Below are 6,000 nucleotides of genomic sequence, written 5' to 3'. Positions count from 1 at the left end.
TGTCCTCCACGTTGAAGCTGGACTAGGGATAAGTCGGGAACACTTGGGGTGGGGGAGACCCTCACCAACACTAGCCTCCCGCTGCCCACGCGCCCCGGTCTGCCCCGCCCGGTACCTGCGGGTTCAGTGGCCCGAGTGGCGAAGATGTGGCCAGACGGCCGCTGTGCTCAGCCCAGGGTAACCGCCTCCCGGGGGGCTTCCCAGGCTCACTCTGACCCAAGGTCCCCAGGGCTGCAGGTCCCGCGCACAGCCCGAGTCTCTTTTCCGCACGTTCCGACCGCGCGCCGGGACCCCTGGCCTCGGGAACCAGCGGGGGCCTGGAGAGGGGACAGCACCAGAAGCCGTGCCAGGCCCCCGGACTTTGGGCCCAACGCCCTTCCCAATCTCTTTGAGGACCCTGCCGGGTCGCGGCAGCACCCCGCCCTTGCTAGAGCATCAGCGGCGCTCTCTCCGGAGCCTCCCTTCCCAGGCTGGAGCGCCCTCTGCAGACCTGGGAAGGGAGACACATCCGGCACGCAGTAGTGAAGACAGAATCACAGCGCGTGTGCGCTCGCGCGCACACACACACACGTGACAGGCACAGCAGTCACGCTCAGCCACATATGCACATTCATCCATTCAACAAACATTTATTAAGCGTCTAATGGAGCTCCTTTCCACAATCCCTAACCCCCCTCTACTCCCACTCCTATCATGGCCTTGTTTGACTTCCCCGGTCCCGCAGCTTTCTCCCTTGCCCAGTGACTAAAGTGCCCTCCACCCAAGATCCGCGACCCCTGGGACATGGACTGGGTCACACCAGGAGCATGAAGGCCGAGTGGGCTCCTTGAAAGAGTATGAGCCACCCCGAGCTGGGAGATTTGTCCAGAGTTAACATTAAACCAAGATCACCACAAAGGTCACCTGGCTGAGAAAAGACTGAAATAGGTGAAGCATGAAGCACATTCTAGCGTACGGTCAGACACTGTTACAAACCCACCGCCCTCCAGCCCCACCCCCTCCTTCACTGGATCATTTAAACCAATGACTGGGGAGTTGGTGCCTTAACACCTTCCACACACAGGCCCTGTGTCCTCTCACTTTTTTGCCATTATAGTGGGTACCATCACATCACCTTCCTTGATCCCTCTTCATCTCCCTGATCTGTCAGTGCTAGGGGGTTCCAGGCCCTGGAACTTGACCCCTTTTGTCTACACTCACTCCCTTGCTGATCTCATTGTCTTAAGGTTTTAACTACCATGCATATGCTCCCAAATTTTTATCTTCAGCTAGAATCTCTCCCTCGAACTCTAAACTCACACTACCAACTACCTACTTAACATCTCCACTTATATGTCCAAAATCCAGCTTCATCTTAAAAAGTCAAAGCAAGAGTCCTGGATGGGGGGCTAAATTAGGATCTTGGGATTAAAACACATCTGCAAGCTAAGTCATGTTGTGTTCAGTTGTGTTCAACTCTTTGCGACACCATGGACTGTAGCCCACCAGGCTCCTCTGTCTGTGGGATTCTCCAGGCAAGAATACTGGAATGGGTTGCCATGCCCTCCTCCAAGGGACCTTCCTGACCCAGGGATCAAATCTGTGCCTCCTGTGTCTCTTGCATTGCAGGCAGATTCTTTTCTGCTGAGCCACTGGGGAAGCCCCAAAACACACATGCTACTATATACAAAATAAATATCCAACAAGAATCTGTATAGCACAGGGAACTATATTCAATATCTTGCAATAACCTATAGTGGAAAAGAATATATACATATATATATATATACACACACACACATATGTATACAACCTAATCACTTAGCTGTATACCTGAGACTAACATAACATTCTAAGTCAACTATATTTCAATAAAATTTGTTTTTTGATGTCTTATCTGATTTATTTGTTACTCTCAGAACATCTCATTTTTGATTGGACTCAGACTTAGAAATAGAAGCTCTCAGAGAGGACAGCCTCCATCTCTTGGCGATCTGTTCCTGCCGTTTTTCTTTGGCCTCCTTCATTCTCTTGGCCAAAAGTTTAGCGTATTCTGCAGCCTCTTCTTTATTTTTCTTAGTACGCTGTTTCTTCAGAGCAATACGCCAGCGTTTGTGTTGCAGAACTCGTGGAGTCACGAGACGCTGAATCTTGGGTGCTTTAGTCCTAGGTTTCTTACCGTCTTTGTTTAGGGGCTTTCGCACAACATATTGGCGGACATCATCTTCTTTAGAGAGATTGAAAAGTTTGCGGATTCTGCTAGCTCTTTTGGGACCCAGGCGACGAGGCACTGTAGTATCAGTGAGTCCCGGAATATCCTTCTCCCCTTTTTTCACGATGACCAAATTGAGAACACTCAGATTGGCATCCACAATGCAACCCCGTACAGATTTGCGCTTTCTCTCTCCAGTCCTCCTTGGTCTGTAACAGGAATGCCCCTTACTCAGAAGCAGGCAAGCTCGGCTATGGGTCAAGACACCTTGCTTCATGGGGAAACCCTGCTTATCGTTCCCGCCACTGATTCGGACCACATAACCTTTCCATTCTTCACCCAGAGCGTCAGCAGCAACTTCTGTGGCCATACGCTTCTCGTAGAAGATACGAAGTTTTCATTCATCGTCCACTTCAATGAGCTTCTGGCAGCCAGTGGCCGGGAAAGAGATGTTCAGCTTCATTCTGAAGCGGCCGACAGCCTCTGAGGTACCACGAAAAAGAGACCTATTTCAATAAAATTTAAAAAGAACAAGTTTCCTGACTTTTTCACAAACCTACTCCTCTACAACTCTTCACATGTTGATAAATATAACCCCAACCATCACATCGCTCAAGCCAAAACCGTTTATTTATTGAGGGTGTCTTATGCACTATTTTCTCTTTTTCTTGTCTTTCTCTCATATCCTGTGCTGAACCCCTCAGCAGAGCTCTTTGGCTCTACTTCAAAATATTTTCAGAATCTAACCACTTCTCACCAACTCATAGCAACCTCATGTCCTCCCTGGATCATTGGAATTGCCTCCGAACTGGTCTCTAGGGTTCCATTTCTGCACCACTTTGGTCTATCCTCCATCTGACCGCCAGAGGGAGACTTTAACACATGCCAGATCATGTCATTGTTAAAAACCCTCCAAAGCTTTCCCCAACGCATTTCAGAGAACAGAAACCCTGCAACTGCCTACAAAGCCCCACACTATCTGTCCCGTATTGTTATCCGGCTGTATCTCTTACCACTCTGCTCTTTGCTCACTTTCCTCCCATAACAATGGCCTCCTTTCTATTCCTCAGATACACTCTTGCCTCAATACCTTCACACTTGCTATTTTCTCTAACAGAGCATCTTCCCCAGATCTCCACATGGCTCTCTCCCTCACCTACTTCAGATGAGCTCTCTGCTCAAATGTAATCAGAAAAGACTTCCATGGCCATCCTCCCCAATATTCCCTATCCCTCTGGCCCTCTTTATTTTTCTTTATAGCACTTACTGCCATCTGACATACTATTTTTTTTTCTTGTTTGCTTATTGCTGGTTTCCTTCATTAGAATAAAAACTCTACAAGAGCAGGAATCTTTCTGGTTTACTATTGTGTCCCAGGGCCAAGAACAGAGTCTGGAACATAAGACGCCCTCAATAAATATTTGTTGAATGAATGTGGTATAAATCCCTTGTATATAATTATTTCACTATTTCACATTTTGCTGCTGATTCTCAGGATCTTTCCCAACAGAAATTCCAGGAAGAGAGTATTAAAATGTAATTGAAAGTTTAATGCCAGCTCAGCATGATACTCTTGTATCATACAAGATCTTGGTGGGAAATAAACGGCATGACCCAAAAGGCTTAATTTTTAAAAATTTAGTGAAGTGTCTATTTACAGAGGTGAGGGCAGGGTTACCGTGGGCAGCCACTGTACATGAATTAGTATAGCTCCAAACTTCAGGCCACCCTCCTTCCCAACAAAGTGACATTAACTACACTGCCTGAAATTCTGCCCACTGAGAAGACTTCCCTTCACTGCTGTCTCTCCAGGCCACCCCTGAAGGTAAACAACCATCTATCTCTGACTGATGCCAGCATAACTTAGAGACCCATCTGAAAATCAAGACCAAGAATTTTCTCCCTATAGTAACTGTTTATAGAAAATTTCTCCATGAAGGCATAAATATGATCAGAAGAAGAGGTAGAAAACAATACAAGTAGGAATCTGAGTCACCCATCCATGTTTTATCCATGCCTTCTGAAACTTCTAAGGCCTGATCTCAAATGTACAATGTTCATTTGACAGTAGAATGCTATCAGGCACATCTAACTATACAATTTGCTATAGATAACACCCTAGGTTGTATTGCCACTGGGTGATCTATAGTTTTAGACTATAGTCTAAGTTTTAGACCAGGGTCCAGTGGCAAATCAGAAACTGATTTTCAAGTAGAAAATAATCATTAGGGTGTTGCTGTAAGCCTCTACTGGGGCTCCTACAGCGCCCTTCTCTGCCACAGACCATCTGAAATTCATTAGATTTACAAGTCATAGGCGCAAGTAGCCAGGCAAATTTCTCCAGAGCCTAGACCTGCTACAGACCCCTTCCTCGCTCTAGGCCTCAATCAAAACTGCCAGCTTTATGCTCTATCCAGTAAATATTTGGCTGTACTACTCCTAAATAGGATAGATGTTGCCTCCCAAATGCAAGCTTCTCTTTAAGCATTGTGCCTCTTCATATGAAGGTGCAACATTTCCCAGATCACTGTTTCTCAGCTCCTCTCTACTTCCTAGGCTGTGTGCTCAGTCGCTTCAGTCGTGTCCAACTCTGTTGACCCCATGGACTACAGCCCACCAGGCTCCTCTGTCCATTGGATTTTGCAGGTGAGAATACTGGAGTGGGTTGCCATGCCCTCCTCCAGGGGATATTCCCGACCCAGGGATCAAACCTGCATCTTTTGTGTCTCCCTGTAAGGAACTATAGGCAGATTCCTTACCCACTGAGCCACCCAATAGCCTAGAAATTTTACCTCTGTGGCAGAATCCTGAAGTTTTGGAAGATTATTTCTCTCCCTCTGTCATACGTAGTAGGTCTTACTGAAGCATTTAAGGCAAATGCTATTTCTTATGCACCAGTAACCCTAATGCCATCAGTTTAGAGGACCATTTTGATATCCTTGGGATACCCAGATTATCTTATGATAGTCAGATCAGGAAAGTTGACATATCCCTGAGGTAAACAATGCAGGGGTATTTCTGTCATTACAGTTGGAAAGGAATGGATTTCATCAGTCTTTAAGTAGCTGGTACAGAAATAAGACACATGCTAGTTTATTAGCTATAGTATGCCAAAGTATCTTTAATTGGAGGCAATACAAGTTCTCTTTAAATCTTTGAAGGTGCTCTCATTTATGCACCTTATCTAGCAACAAAGCATTGCTTTAAGTTTACTACTGTAGTGGGGAATGTGGTGGGACAGGCCCCATTCAAAGGACTCCCACATGGCCTTCCTGCCATAATTTTCCTCCCTCCATGGTCAAGGAACCAGTGTGGAGACTTTGCTAATCACTTAGTATACTTATCTCCACTATACATTCTGAGGGCTTCCGGGATGGCTCAGATGATAAAGAATCTGCCTGCAATGTGGGAGACCTGGGTTCAATCCCTGGGTCGGGAAGATTCCCCTGGGGGAAGGGAATGGTACCCACTCTGGTATTCTTACCTGGAGAATTCCGGTGGACAGAGGAGCAGAGTCAGACACGACTGAGAAACTAACACAAACTAAATAAATAACCACTGGGTAAGTCTTACAGCCTCATGTGAAATGGACTTGGATCAAGATCCTTCTGTCACCTCAGCTCCATAAACCCTCATTCTGACTAGTGGATCACAGAGGGGTTTTGGGTCCCTAAGACTCATATTAACTCATATTAACATGAGACAGTACCCAAAGATCTGAATATTTTCTGTTCCTCTGTTCATAGTCACTCTGGCAAATGGTTACAGATCTCTCTGGGAAAGGAAGGCTTAGAGCACTGAGTCTCAAA

The 6,000-nt window shown here is 46.3% G+C and overlaps 1 pseudogene; it reads right to left on the bottom strand.

The window, feature by feature from the left end:
- Window positions 1–1,872: 1,872 nt before the first annotated feature.
- On the bottom strand, window positions 1,873–2,689 carry LOC120866598 (annotated as a pseudogene).
- Window positions 2,690–6,000: the final 3,311 nt, after the last annotated feature.

This window comes from Oryx dammah, unplaced genomic scaffold (assembly GCF_014754425.2).
Source record: "Oryx dammah isolate SB20612 unplaced genomic scaffold, SCBI_Odam_1.1 HiC_scaffold_1, whole genome shotgun sequence".
NCBI classification, from domain to species: Eukaryota; Metazoa; Chordata; class Mammalia; order Artiodactyla; family Bovidae; genus Oryx; species Oryx dammah.
The sequence above is the reverse complement of the archived record's forward strand: the minus strand, read 5'-3'. Positions and strand labels throughout refer to the sequence as shown.